Here is a 15,926-nt window from a genome sequence, read left to right as displayed (position 1 = left end):
GGAGGAGGTAGAGAAGGGAAGGACTGGGGGAGGGGGAAGATGGAGGGAGGGAAGGAGAGGGAAGGGAAGGAGGGAGAAGGGGAGGACAGAGAAGGGGAGGGAGGGATGGAGGGAGGACAGAGAGAGGGAGAGAGGACAGAGGGAGGGAGGGGGAGGATGGGGAGGATGAGGAGGGATGGAGGGACGGAGGGAGGACAGAGAGAGGGAGAGAGGACAGATGGAGGGAGGGAGGGAAGGAGAGGGGGAGGGGAAGGGGGAGAAGGGGAGAACAGAGTGAGGGAGAGAGGACAGAGGGAGGGAGGGAAAGGGAGGATGGGGAGGATGAGGAGGGACAGAGGGACGGAGGGACGGAGAGAAGGAGGGAGACAGGTTGGTTTACTACTCTTGCTGCCTACACAACGAAGTCTAAGTGCTTTAGCAAAGCTGAGAAGAGCTGGCCCACCTCCACTTCCTAGCTTCTACCTACCCAGAAACAGCCTCGGCACATGCTATTAATGAAGACATAGGCTAGAAGACAGTGTGCGCATCTTAGACTAAGCAAGAAGACACACTGGGGGGAGCAGAACAAGCACCGTACGGTTCTACTCATATGAAATACCTGCGGCATTCAAATCCATAGCTTAAAAAAAGGTAGATTTGCTGTTATGAGGGGCCAGCGAGGGAGAAAGAGATAGGGAGTTATTACTTAAAGGCTATAAATTTTCCACGGAGTAATTAAGAACTAGAAAACTGGTGGCAAATACTGTACAATTATAACATTATAATTATATGAATAACACCATTAAATAGCACAGCTAAGATTCTTAAGTAACTAATTTATGAAAATGAATAGTGTACACCAAAACCCATTAAGCTGAACACTTTGAAAGGCTGAGTTGTATTACATATAAATTATAACTCAGTAAAAGTGCTAAAAATATGGGCAACACATACATAAAATACCGGTGAAAGACAGACAGGGAATGCAGGCACCCAACCGCCAAGGGAGATTACCCGCTCACGGTAAGACATGCATCTGTTCTCCTTTCTAAGCTCTTCCAGCTTTCTCCAGATTTTCATAATGAGCTTTATGATGTTACCTTTGTAGTATAGGGAGAGGGGTACGGACTACAGCTTCCTCACTGGGCGAGCCTCGGCCTCTGTAGTCTGAGTACTTATGGCCTGTGCTTTAGGAACCCAAATGAGACTAAGGATACATCCAGGGATTCTGGAGGAAAACCGTGGGGATTCTTACACTACAAAGGACTATCTCCTCATCCTCATGCCCACCCATGGCCCACCGCTGTCTTTGGGGCTGCTGGCAGATGCTCTGCCCCAGGGTCCATGCCCTCTCTGGGGAGCACGTCTGCATCCGGAGCCTCCAACTTGAACGTCTCATCATCCTTGCCTGTCAAGAAGTTGGTTTCTGGGTTGAAAACTGAAGGATTCCCACAATGGCCAGGACTGTGACAATCTCTGGGGATGTGACAAAGGCGTGTGATGGGGGGGGAAAGTCCTTCTGTGTATATATCTGTCTGATTGGTTGATAAATAAAGCACTGTTGGCCAATAGAAAAGCAAGATAGGTGGGACTAGGTATCAAGGAGGATTCTGGGAAATGGAGGCACAGTCAGTCACCATTTAGGATGCCAGAGGAGTAAGAGGTTCAGACCCTTCCTTGGCTAAGAGAAGACCACATGGAAATATTCAGATTAGCAGTTATGGGTTAATAATTAAGTCAGAGCTAGCCAACAAGACACCATAGAAAACGGCCAACAGTTTCATAGTTAATGTAGCACCCTGTTCATTTGGGACTGACGTGGCTCTGGGAACAGGCTGGCAGGAAGACACACGTTACAAGCGTAGATATCAGGACTCACATCATTACCGCCTGTGAAGTTCCTGCTGTAGGAGGTGACAATTTTATTCCTCTGCCCCTTATTAATGTCTTTTCTGTCCCACTGGCCAATGTAAGGACCACAAGCATTGGCCAAAACAATACCCCCCACATCCCTCAGAATCTGTGAAGAGGCATCCTACTCATTGGTGGCGTGGGTCTGTTCAGAGCCTAGTGTGCTGGAGAACTGGGATTTGCACTTCAGTCCATGGGCCGGAAGCTGCTGGTCACAGCTGCTGACCATCCCGAGTCCCCAGAGCTTAAATCGGTGCAGCTGCCGATCCAACACTGATGTCATGGAGGCCAGCCTTCTCTCTCTGCCACAATGCCCACTTCTGCCACTAGACAAACCAAATCAGGGGTAAAGCACTGACAGAGGTTAATTTCAATCACTTGCTCACACTGGCAGCCAGGCTCAGACACTAGGTGATCCTTGAATTTTTCAGCTACATTGGCAACGTCTGTCTGTTCAGCCTGTCTTGCCTGGGTACGTCTACTTCCTGTGGTTGCATGGGGACACGGATGTGGTAGCCCCAATTTCTGCATCCTTACTGCAGACTGATGCTATGCCAGCACGGGAGATGATGCTATGCCAGCACGGGAGATGAAGTCAACCCCAGGCCATGGTATTCTGCAACAGTGCCTGTGACACCTCTCTCTATGAGGGTGTCTGCCACTTTCAGAATCACATCTCTGAGTGAGATCTGACTCACAGAAAGGGACTTCATCAGCTTCCCACCAATCACCTTGGGACACTTCGGTTCCCAGGGGACCCCAGCCACAATATTCATGGTATCAGCACCCCTACTCTATTGCAGATGCCTCCCAGGATACCACCACTCGAGGTTGTAGGAGTCAGAGCCAATCAGAAGAACTCCACGGTGTGCACAGTTTTCTAGAGTGATCCGGTGAGTTATTCTAGATCCAGGCCTCCGGAAGCCATACTTGACACTTGCAATTGGCGGGAAATGATACACTTCTTGGTTTATGTCCTTGGCCTGGCACGGGTCTTTCTCACCCCCAAGCTGGGCCTCAATCAGATAACCTCAGTGGATGTCTGTTGGCACAGCCACCTCGGGCAGCCCACTGCGAATGGGCTATAGCATAGCCATCTGGGCTGTTGTACCTTGCATGACCAACTGGTCAGGTCATAGATGCAGGTATGTTTGTTCAATCTCCTGGTTGGCTGGGTCATCCCCGTGTCCATTCATGATCTTCTGAGAGTCTGAGGCTGGTTCAACCCCTGTGGGCAGTGTTAATGTTCTTCTCTAGCAGATCCCAGTGGATGTACTCATTGGGCTCCAAGTGGCTCATGGCCACCTTGGACCATTGGCACAGGACAGAGGCCACACGGTACTGCCAAACACCCAGGGCCTTTGGCAGCCAGATCACCAGTAGGCTGTAGAGTGCCATTTTGTGTACTGACAAAGATGAAGTCACATCGATTTTCGTATTTTTAATGGTTAAGAAAAAAAAGAGTATTTTATGACATGAAAATTATTTAACCCAAATCCCAGGGTTGACAATAAAGTTTTATTGGAACACAGCTACTCCTATTCACTTGCATATATGCCTATGTCTATTTTTATGCAGGTCGTTTATCAGCCTATTTGCTCTGTAAAGCCAAAACTATTAATGATCTAACTGTTTATTAAAAAAATGGTTGCTAGGGGATAAAATCTGAAATCAAAACATAACATTTGTTAGCTAGGGTTAACCCGTGATATGTGAAAACCTCCAATGAATTAGGCTTTCACTGTTATTTATTCAGGGACTAACACTAGCCTCTCAGGCTCACTAACCCCACAGCAACCAGGCTGGGAAGACAGGCCACAAGCTCTGCAATAACTACTCGGGGAAGTCAGAGCCTCGTCAGTGACTGCCCACATCCTCATTATTGCCTCCATTGCCAAACAAATATTCTCTTTTTCCCCAGACCCATCATACAAGATGCCTCACGTTTAGTGAGCTCACCACCTCCTTCATGACAGTGACCACCAATCAAACCTCGTATGTGCAGCTCTCCCACGGCTCTGCCTGCCCTTGAGTCTCTGCCAAAGAGTGGGGACGATGGTAGGAGCTCCTGCCGCACACATCCTAGATAAACACCATCTGCTAGTTTTCCTTTGGAGAGTCTTTGTTTCCTTCCAGTTGACCCGGAAATGTCTTGGCCCCCAGAGATGTGGTCTGCTCTGTCTGCTGCCACGGACTGAGTCTTAAACTATACGTAGTGCCCAAAGAGGTCCCCTGTGCCGTGCTGCTCAGAGTGTCATGTCCGCAGTGATACGGGAAAACAGTGTGTGGGTGACTTCTACTCTAATATCGGGTTGCTAGCTGTATATTCTTCGTTTCCTGGGATTGGGCTTGGCTTTGGTCCCCACTTGTTTGGAGACATTAGTCCATTCCTTTTCACGCTTCTGCTTCCTTTTGTCCTGTCTTGTGCTATGTCCAAGTGCTGTTTCCCATAAAGAGAACCACAGGGCACAGCCCCTGCATTGGTTGGTTGAAAGCGTTATTTAATCCTGAATCATAGTCTGGAAGTTTTATGGTTCTTACCAAAATTAGCACTCACATGAGGAAAATTTATGTGGGTCATAAAAAAAGAAAAATGAATACTGTTCTCCTCCAACCATTTTTTTATGTTTAACCTGAGATACTGGCCCTAGTCCAGAAAGGGCAAGTCTTCTGGTTTTCCTGTAGGAGGGCCAGAGCCTGACAGGTTGGTGTTTGCAGAGACCAGCCAAAGGTTTGGTGGTGTGAGACCCAGGACACAGAAGACCAAATGCTGCCATCACACACAGGTTACTTAAGTCTAACACTCCTCTTCCTCTACAAGGGGAAAAAGAAAGGAGATACTTCTGCTTTTGCATACTTTCATTATAACCCCAATTCATATGCCTATCCCACATAAATTCTCCAAAGACATCTTCAGTAGATACTCTAGGAAATACCTGGTTTCAAGAAAATTGTGTATTTGCAAGACACCTTGGTGAGGCCAAGGGGGAGGAATACAATTTCTCAGACCCAATTTTATTCATACAGAGAGGCCTCCAGACAAAATTCTGAAACAAAACTGCCTTCCTAAAAACATAACTTGGCCCAATCTAATGAACAATTCGAGAATCCTAACATAAGCCGAACTCTCCAAGAAATCCTCCTCCTGCTCCTTTGCCTGCCGCTGCTTCCTGCATCCCGCTCTCTCTGCCTCCCTTGTCCTCCAGTCTCTCCCTTGTGTGCTTCCGGCCATTCTCTTTCCCTTGTACACCCCCCACCCCTCTTCCCACAACATTCCCACCCCTCTGTCTCGGGGTTCCTATCTCGGTCACAAAGCACCACGACCAAAAGCAACGTGGAGGTTAGGCGGTTTATCGCGCCTTCACAGCTTTCAAGCCCATCGCTGGGAGAAGTCACGGCAGCAAATGAAGGCAGCAGCGTGGAGAAAGGAAGCAGAGACCAAGGAGAAGCGCTGCTCAGTCTGCTGTCTCAGACCATCCGGGGCCACCTGCTCAGTCTGCTGCCTCAGACCATCCAGGGCCACCTGCTCTGGGGTGACGCCACACACCTTCAGCTGCCCCCCCCCACATTAATTATTATTCAAGAAAAGGTCCTACAGGCTTTCCCATAAGCCAATCTGGGAGGGGGGCGCATTTTCTCAGTTGATCGTTTCAAATGACCCTAGCTAGTGTCAAGTTAACAACAACAACAGCCTAACCAGGACACTATCCATGGGCCAGATATTCAGAAAATACAGAATTTAAAGCTCAGACTTCAGCTGAGTGCAAAGCTATAATTAGGATTCCCTAAATCCAGACAAGACTTCTATTTCTAGGAGAATTTAGAGTTATTCTGAGTGCATATGACCTGGGTTACCACACTTTATCAACTTAAACACATGTTAGATGGAATGTAAATCTTCAACAGTTCTATTCCATAAAAGTACTATGAAATCTGTCTTTCCATAACAAATATGAGGGTTAAAAGGAGAAAATCCTCAAAGTAGAATAAAGCATTCTAAAATCCATACCGAAACATCTTGGATAAATATAGATCAGACCATAATTAGTCACATAAATGGGGGAAAAGGTGACGCTATAAGATATTTCTAGCAAAGACTAGAAAACAGCTTTTTCGTGCTTTTTTGAAATGTTACTACATTGTGCGTGTGCACGTGCATGCACACACATGCCCCCGCAAGCATGAGTGCACACATGTACATGCCACAGCACGGGGGAGGGGGGGTCTGAGAACAACTTGTAAGAGCCAGTTTGCTCCCTCCATGTGGATCTCAAGGACTGAACACAGATTGCCAGGCTTGAGGGCTGGCACCTCTACCCAGTGAGCCATGGACAACTTTCAACATTAAGAAAAGGGTACTAAGTTAATAGTGGGCTCTTTCACCTACCCAAAGACATTCCTCCAAGCCCTTATAGCCATGTAGTCTACTCTCGCAGGTACACAGCAACTATCCTCCTATGAATGGTTATTTGGAAGGCTCATAGGTCCAAGGGCTTCATCTCAAATGCTACATTCTGCTTCTATAGATACATGTAGTGAAATATTGCAACAGACTCCAACACCATATACAGCTTCCTTCCCATACCTTAAACAGACTCTAAACTGGGTGTACCAACACATACCTGTAACCCGGAGGTTCAGACAGGAGAATTGCCATGAGACCAAGGAAACTGGGCTACATAGCACGGTTCAGGCAAGCAAGAACACTGCATGAACTTTTACTGGAGCGAGGTGAACAAACACCTATCTACCCCAGAGGGGGCATCAATGAAAAGCAAAGCAATGAATCCACCCAGGTCTAGCTTGGTAAAATAATGAATTAGATGAGTTTACTTACGGGAGCGCAGTAAAGAGTTACTTATGAGTGCGGGTGACCCAATTTTGTGGCCAAGAAGCTTGATCCTGTTGACCTCAGGCCAACATTCCATGCATTCTAGGAAAGATACTCCAAGACACAGAGAGACTTATTCTGTGAAGTACGATGGCTAAATGTGAGCTCCAAACTGAGAGCATATTGATTAGCTGGTAACGGTCAGGGCAATACCGGTGATGAGACTCTCGCAAACACAACTGACCTTAAACCTATCACTGGCTCTGGCAGAAGTTCCTACTGACTCCCTCCAGCTTGGAAGGGCCCCAGGTAAGTCTCAAGCCCTCAGCACAGGTGGACAAGTGCTCTGCTCTCAGCTTCCTCTTGGCTGGCCATGGCGCCAGCTCTGCCGTTCCCTGCCTGCAGGAAAGAATAAACTGAACATGGTCTTACAGGAATTCTTGGCTTTCTAGTTTATCCTCATGACCTGTGAAATTTGTTCTCTTGGCCTCAGGTAAGCCACCGATGCTTCTGGTCCTGAAGTTACTTACAAGGACTATTCATTATTCCCATTTTTGTCGCCAGGGTCATAACTTCAGCCATTATGTTCCACCCAGGGTCTCAAGTGCTTACACACAACTACTCTCCCATTAAATGACTCCATGGTAACATAGTAATAAAAAGGTCAAGAAGACCTTATAATGCAGTGGACTCTGGAGACAACTGGATGTAAGGTCTAAGAGGTAAAGGCTTGAATCTCTAGCCTTTCCCGTATGGTAAAAGGAGAGGAGCAGACGGATGAACACAGAAAGGGACAGCGTCAGACATAGCCCTGGCCTAAGACCCCTGTGCAGACAGCTACAGTAGTCAGGATTTGGTTAGTAACTGCCAATTTTTCCCCGCTGTTTATCTGTACTTCCAACCGAGTGCCAACCAAAGGAAGACAATAATTGGCCCCAAACCAATTACCAGATAGGTCCCATCTTTAGTTAACGCCGCAGCTTCCTCCATGGAGTCAAAGCACAAGGCTCCCCTTTGTCACTAAGATGCTTTCTCACTCTCCAGCAGCCCCTGGGAATCTGTCAAACACTTGACAAGGACTGTCCCTCTTGTTGAAAGGAGATCTGGGTAAACACAACCTCTGTTCTCATTTGGTTAGTAGTCATTTATTTCCAGACTGCATGTAACACGCACACACACAGAGAAATAGACATAAAAGTACCAGGGCCACGTACAAAAGTCTGAAAGTCCCAGCGGCCAGATGCAGAGGCCCACTCCCAGTGAGCCAGCACAGCCTCGCCAGCCGCTCAGATTCAGTGGCTTGCGCTCGTAAACGCCCCCTTCCCACGCAGACATATCTGCTGCTCTTCAGTCTCTTGTCATTCCACTGCCACACCAAGGCTCTGCTCAAACCGGAAGCTGACCCCTCTCATATTGGTAGAATGACAAATGGGTCACCAGTGTATCAAGAAGTCACTGATCCCAATACCACTGTCCATCCACGGGAAATCATCAGTTCACCCCAGACTAACACACAAAACAACACTCTCTTGTGCATGCCATGCCTTGAGAAAGCTGAGGGGCAGGAAGAACCTCTCTCTAGGCCTCAGGAATGAGTTTGCACCAATCCCTGACACCATTGTCAGATCCTTCACAAGTCTTTTTCAATTAATTCTCACAACAGCCTGGTGATGCCTAATACCATTAACGAACCCATGGCGTAGATGAGGAGGCCAAAGCTAAGGAAATCCAAGTCCCCGGGGTCCCACACGCCATACATAGCCTCTACCATGAGAATTTGTGAGTTCAAAGGGGCTTCAGCAAGGTGCCCCAAACGAGAGGAGATACATGCAGTGCTTTGAGAGTGAGCTCAAGAGTTCAGTGGCAAGATGTGTGCTATGCTTTCCAGTTCCAGGAACTGTGCAAATTACAGGCCACCCCATGGCTCCAGAATCATGGGTGGAGCCCATAATACACTCACACCTCCCACTAAGGGAGGGAAGTACATCTAAATTACATTAATTAACATCAGTGATATGAGATACGATGGCCAAGCCTAACTAATAACATCATAACAACGCACCATTGAACACCAGTAACCTCACACCAATTACAGGCACAACTACCAACTTCTTTGCACCGTTCCTTATTTAATGTTTACAACGGAACAGGAAAGTGAAGCTAAGAAATCTGGGGAAAGGTCTCACAGCAGAACAGGAGCTAGAAACCAACGTCAACTGCCAGACTTTGTGTCTGTACTATTACTCTGTCCACAATTCTACATACGGTTCTTACCTGGCTGACCACACATGTTAGCAGCTCAGGCATGACCACTTAAGATGAAGAGTAGCAATTACTCATCATTGTTCAGCAACTGGAAACTAAATCCTAATGTCTGTTCAGCCCATTTTCAATATTGTCAGTTCCAGTTAGAGTCATGAATTGTGCTTTGATAAATACAGGACATAAATTCTTCTCGGTGTCTCAATTAATTGTAGTTTTTAAATTAGCCTGGCACCAGCGATTGTCTTCCAAATTATTTAAAATAAGCAGTAATTTCATATAATAGTCTATTTTCATATCAAGCCAACAATTCAAAAGCATTTTACAGCCTAATACTTAACTATTACATTTTAGTCAACGGTCCCATAAAATTACATGAAAGTCAGGCTAAAATTAGTGAAAATATCTAGAAACCAAACTAATATTTGAAGGTCTTTTAAGAACTAGGTTCAGTAACTTGCAGCTTGAACACACAGTAAATTTTTATCAACTAAAGGAGAAAAATGAAATAGCACATGGAAATCCCATGAAACACAAACCTCCACAAATTCATTAAGCTTTCTCAATGTTGGGATATAAAACTTCTTTAATTTGAATATAAGATACACATAATCTGGGACATCAGCATATTACATACACCTACTTAAGAAGCAGCAAGGGGTGCTGGAGAGCTGGCTCGATGGTTAAGAGCCCTGGCTGCTCTTCCAGAGTACCCAGGTTTGATTCCCAGCACCCACAAAGCAGCTTATAGCCTTCGGTAACTCTAGCTCCAAGGGATCTGACACCTTCTTCTGGCTTTCTTGGATACCAGGTACACAAGCGGCACGCACACAAACATGCTGGCAAAAAATACTCATACAAATAAATTTACGATTAAAAACATTTTTAAGAAGCAGCGGCAGCAACAGGATATGAACTGGAGAGCCCTGACTTCCCCTGTCTCCCAGTCTCAACCCCTCCAGAATCTGAGCCTAAAATCTACAACAGCACACAGGTCAAATCTGAGAGTTTGCTGTTCAAGCACAGAACCTGTACATCAGTCTTCGCCAGGGCACAGTCAACTGCCACAGAAACACAAATCCAGCCACAGAAAACAGACTGAACAGGAGCGGCCACAGTGTAAACTTTTTAAAAATTTGTTTATTCCGGCAGGCCACAGAATGGGAGAAGATATTTACCAACCCCACATCTGACAGAGCGCTGATTTCCAAAATATACAATGAACTCAAGAAGCTAGACACCAAAACACCAAATAATCCAATTAAAAAGCGGGGGTACAGAACTAAACAGAGAATTCTCAATAGAAGAATCTAAAATGTCTGAGAGACGCTTAAGAAAGTGCACAACATCCTTAGCCATCAGGGAAATGCAAATCAAAACAACTCTGAGATATCATCCTGCACCTGTCAGAATGGCTAAAATAAAAAAAAACACCAAGGACAGTTATGCTGGAGAGGATGTGGAGAAAGGGGAACCCTCCTCCACTGCTGGTGGGAGTGCAAACTTGTACAGCCACTTTGGAAATCAGTATGGAGATTCCTCAGGAAAATGGGAATCAGTCTACCACAAGATCTGGTAATTCTACTCTTAGGCAGATACCCGAAAGATGCACACTCATACAACAAGGATGTCTGTTCAGCTATGTTCATAGCAGCATTATTTGTAATAGCCAGAACCTGGAAGCAACCTTGATTTTCCTCAACTGAAGAATGGATAAAGAAAATGTGGTACATTTACACAATGGAGTACTACTCAGCAGAAAAAAAAATGGAATCTTGAAATTTACAGACATCCTGAGTAAGGTAACCCAGTCATAAAAAGGTAAACATGGCATGTACTCACTCATAAATGGATTTTAGATATAGAGCAAAGGATTATCTGCCTACAATTCACACCTCCAGGGAATCTAGGAAACAAGGAGGACCCTAAGAGAGACATACATTAACCCCCCAAGAAGGCGAAAGGGACAAGATCTCCCAAACAAACTGGGAGCACAGGGGAGGGGAGAGGGAGTTAGGAGATAGAGAAGGGGAGAAGAGGAAGGGGGAGGAGGACATGAGGGAGCAGAAAGATTGAGTCGGGAGAATAGAGGAGAGCAAGAAAGATACCTTAATAGAGGGAGCCATTATAGGCTTAAAGAGAAATCTGGCACTAGGGAAATGTCCAGAGATCTACAAGGATGACACCAACTAAGAATCTAAGCAATAGTGGAGAGGCTACCTTAAATGCCCTTCCCCGATAATGAGATTAATGACTACCTTATATGCCATCATAGAGCTGATGGAAGCAGAAGCAGACACCCACAGCTAAGCACTGAGATGAACTCCTGGAATCCAGTTGCAGAAAGGGAGGAGTGATGGGCAAAGGGTCAAGACCAGGCTGAGGAAACCCACAGAAAGAGCTGACCTGAACAAGGGGGAGCTCATGGGCCCAGACTGACAGCTGGGAAACCAGGCCCCCTGAACGTGGGTGTCAGCTAGGAGGCCAAGGCAGTCTATGGGGCCTCTGGTAACGGATCAGTATCTATGCTTAGTGTAGGAATGGACTTTGGGAGCCCACTACCCATAGAGGGATACTCTCTCAGCCCAGACACATGGGGGACGGCCTAGGCCCTGACCCAAATGATGTGAAAGACTTTGGTGACCCCCCATGGAAGGCCTCACCCTCCCTGGGGAGCAGAAGAGGGATTGGATGGGGGTTTGGTGGGGGACATGGGAGGATGTGAGGGAGAAGGAACTGGGATTAATATATAAAATAAGATTATTTCTAATTTAAATAAAAAATTTAGAAAAAATTTTATTAAAAATTTTGTTTATTCATTTGTTTTAAGTTATTTTATGAGCTTTATTTATGGACAATGCTATTTGTATTTCATGTGATTTCCATGTACTATGAAATATTGTTCTTTTTATTTTTCCCAAACATTTAAAAATTGGAAAAACCCAATCTTTTATACTGGCTATACAAAATAAAACAAAAACAGGAGGAGGTAGGTCTAACTTCCAACTTGGTGTTTGGCTTCTGGTTTGCTGACCCTGGTCTACAAGTTCATTTTCATTTTTTTTCATAATCTTACCCTCAATTAAGTCTACAGTTTACATGCATGAAGCACTCACCAGTGATGGCTCTATGCCAGAATACATGGAAAGTGGGTACTAGTTATTTTCTTTTTGGTTTTTCAAGACAGGGTTTCTGTGTAGCCTTGGAGGCTGTCCTGGAACTCACTCTGTAGACCATGCTGGCCTTGAACTCACAGAGATCCGCCTACCTCTGCCTCCCGAGTGTTGGGATTAAAGGTGTGTACCACCAATACCCAGCTAGTTATTTTCAATTATTGCTGTAATAAAACACCATGACTGACAGCAATTTAGGAAGGAAAGAGTTCGTTTCATGTTATAGCTTCTAGCTATAAGTGAAGTCAAGGCAGCAACTTGGAGGCAGGGATTAAAGCAAAGGTCATGGAGGAGTGCTGCTTACTGGCTTGTTCCCCATGGTGTCCTTAGCCTGCTTTCTTACAGCACCTAAGACTACAGGTCCAGGGGTAGTACCACCCCCAGTGGGATGGACAGACCCTCATCGATCATTAATCAAAAAAATGTCCCTCAGGCTTGCCCACAGGCTATCTGATGGGAGCATTTTGTCATTGGATGAATCCCTCTTCCCACACGACTCCAGCCTGTGACAATTGACCTAACAACTGGTCGGCCCAGTATGCGCGTCCAATCATTTATTTTCCTCAGAGACAGTCCTATCACTACTTCTGCTTAGTCCCTGTCAGCAGTACCCTATTGTCATACACCGGCCTGTAAAGACCTTTGGCGGGGCAGGAGGCAAGACAGAACGGCACAGGCCACTCAGGACTGGCCAGACAGAGGAGTCTGCCTCAAAGGCTGACTCCAAGTTCATTCCCCAGGGACACGCACAGAGGGAGGACAGAACTAACTCCCAGGAGTTGTCCTTTGACCTCCCTGCGTGTGCACCATGACATACGTGCCCACTCACATACGTTCATTCAAACGCAAACGTTGTTTTAAAATTGAATCAGGAAGGACAACAAGAAAAACTGCAGTCACAGAGCCAAGGTCACCAACATCAACACAATAAGGAGAATTCGTATTCTCACACTTCCAAAGTGACTGACTAGCCTCAGATCTTTCCTATTTAATGGTGGGCACCGTCAGTTTCAAAGCAACAATACTTACCATTGCGCGTGACAGGGTTAAGTCTCCTAAAATATAATAAAAAAAACTTTTATTCACTGTCCAGGAAGGTCACCTTCACACGTAACATCTTTCTGGGATGGATAAGAGCCGCCCTCCTTGTGTGCGCTTCCTTGAGACCTGCTGGAAGAAAGAAGTCTCCGAATGCTCCCAAGTCTCCTAGGCCACATTCTGTCCCTAACAGAGATTCACATAGGATTGTAGCCTTTCCTCCAGATCACTCCCTCTAGGAAAGCAACTGCAATCCTCTCTTCATGCGATGAGAGGAGAGAGAGGGGGAGGTAAATAGAAATAGTATGCAGAGACCTGGATCTCTGAGCCAAAGCAGCTTCCAAAGTAAGCAGGGAAGAGCCAAACGCTGGCTCTGATATCAAGGGACCTAGGCAGAGGTTGGGCAACTGGGGCAAGTTCAAGATATCCAGCAGGAGGAAGAAGATGGCACTGGTTAGCAGAAAAGGGGGAATTTTTAGAAGGCTTTACACACGCCTTCTAAAAACACCTACCACGATATAGGCCTTGTAGATAGAGCAGTGTGACCAAGACAGGCATGGTTTATCAATGGAAGAAATACAAGGAAGAAATGCTGAATCTTACAGAAGAGAAGCATCAGCTGAGAGACATCCATTACAGGTGCCACCTAAGGCAACCTCTTAAAAGGGGTTTCCAATGCCCTCTACCTCGTGTTATGCACACCCTATACAACGCCCTCCCTTTGAGCATGGGCTAAATCTAGTGACTTGCTCTGATGAGCAACTACTAGCACATTTTTTAAGAAACTGTGGCTTCTGTATTGCTTACGCTCCTTTCTCACTTGCTCTACAGGAAGCTGGCTGCCATGCCTAAAGGCCAGGACTAAAAGAAGTCTCTAGTCAACAGTCCAGGAGGGAACTGAAGCTCTCAGTCCAAGAGCCCTCATGGAGCTGAATCCTGCCCATAACCTCAGGACAAGCTTGGAAGCTTGTCCCCATCCAAACCTTCAGATGACCCTGAAGCTTTGGGTAGTACAGTCCCATGTTAGAGATACTGAGCAAAAGAAACCAGACTCCCGGCCCACAAAACAGGTGACAATAAGTAGTGAGCAACAGGAACCAGACACCTGACCCACAAAACAGGTGACAACAAGTATCACTGTTTAAAGCACCTAAGTTCTGGAGGACTTTCTTAGGTAACATTGGAAGATGTAGATAAACTGAGTTGCTCAGAAAATATCCACTCAACGCTTTCCAGCTTCTCACAAGAGGAATGGTTTGCAGAACATTTACTAACAGACCTAGATGCTCTGGTAACAGCAACACTAACAGGAGGCATGGAAACAGAGCCTCCTAGCAGGCAAAGCTGAACTTAGTCCTACCTTTGCAACAGAACACACATCAGTGGGGCGAAAGAAAATGTCCATCTCTTGGCAGTGTGCTCAAAGTAGGACAGAGGGACTGGGGAGCTGGCTCAGTGGTTAAGAGCACATACTGTTCTCACAGAGGACCCAAGTTTGATTCCCAACACGCACACCAGACAGCTCGCAACTGCCTGAAACTCTAGCTCCAGGTGATCCAATACCCTTCTGACCTTCCCTTCTCCTACACACACACACACACACACACACACACACACACACACACACACCACAATTTTTTTGAAGAAAGAAAGAATGTAGGACAGAGTAGAAGAATCTAATGGCAGCTAGATGGCAAACAGATACAGTGAATAAAGAAGTCAAAATCAACAAGGAGATGTCTCTACAATTAAATTCAGGAGAGTCAGCTGGACTTACTCTTCCAGGGACAAACGCATCTATTTACAGTGGGCCTTGACACGCTCTCACATCAAATCCCTTGGCATCTTGGACTCTGAGTGAACCTTTCGCTGTGTAAGTTCTCCCATCAGCGTCCTAGGCTAATGTGGACTGGCAATGTCAATCCAGTAACTGGCACCGTAACTGGATCCTTACTGTCTAGTACAATGGCTTCACGTAGTATGAATTCAATGTACATTGCAAGTTATTAACAGGTCTCAGTGTTGTGATGGGAAAACGCACAGAAAAAGAAACAGAAAAGAATTCGTACAAGCGGGATCAATGAAGACCATTAGGTGGAGTACTATGAACCTTTAGGTTCCAAGTTGGTGCATTTACCAACACATGGACATGTCTGCACAATGTCTACAATGTAAAGCAAGAAGTACCAGAGACTGTCCACTCCAAGACAGGTCTTCTGGGCCCTACGCAGTTTGCTTTAGAAGTTTACAATCTCAATGCCTGTCACACACTTCCAAGCTTAGTCTTATTTACAATGGATACCATCTCACTTACCAGTTTTGTAAACTTGACAGATGAATTCTGAAGTGCCTGTGGAAACTTTGAAGCACAAATTAACAGATCAACACCTGCAGAGCAGCATTATGCAAGCAGCCTCAATGGACTTTTATCTTTAAATAGAATTAATCACTTCACATATTAGACCTCACCAAAAAATAAATAAAAGTGGAAGGAAATACTGTATTAAAAAGCAACACACAAGGTGTTTTAACTGCATTTCCATTACCTCTAACAAGTCTTTAGAATTGATTGGAACATCCGGACAACAAAACCACCCTGCGCCACATGCAACCCATCAAACAGAAGGAGATTTTGCAAGTGTGTGAAAACTTCACAAATCCATTGAGTCACTGGAGTAGATCACGAAAGGAGCAAGGAGCAACCATAACAAAAGGTTCAATACTTCCATGGT

At 45.7% G+C, this 15,926-nt stretch overlaps 1 protein-coding gene and 1 pseudogene across 15 annotated transcripts in view; both read right to left on the bottom strand.

Moving 5' to 3' along the window:
• Positions 1 to 15,926, bottom strand: part of Erc2 (ELKS/RAB6-interacting/CAST family member 2) — an 880,091-nt gene that overhangs the window by 783,590 nt on the left and 80,575 nt on the right. The window lies entirely within an intron of this gene.
• On the bottom strand, positions 1,761 to 5,338 carry LOC106021740 (annotated as a pseudogene).

This window comes from Mesocricetus auratus, unplaced genomic scaffold (assembly GCF_017639785.1).
Source record: "Mesocricetus auratus isolate SY011 unplaced genomic scaffold, BCM_Maur_2.0 Super-Scaffold_100006, whole genome shotgun sequence".
In the NCBI taxonomy this organism is placed as follows: domain Eukaryota; kingdom Metazoa; phylum Chordata; class Mammalia; order Rodentia; family Cricetidae; genus Mesocricetus; species Mesocricetus auratus.
The sequence above is the reverse complement of the archived record's forward strand: the minus strand, read 5'-3'. Positions and strand labels throughout refer to the sequence as shown.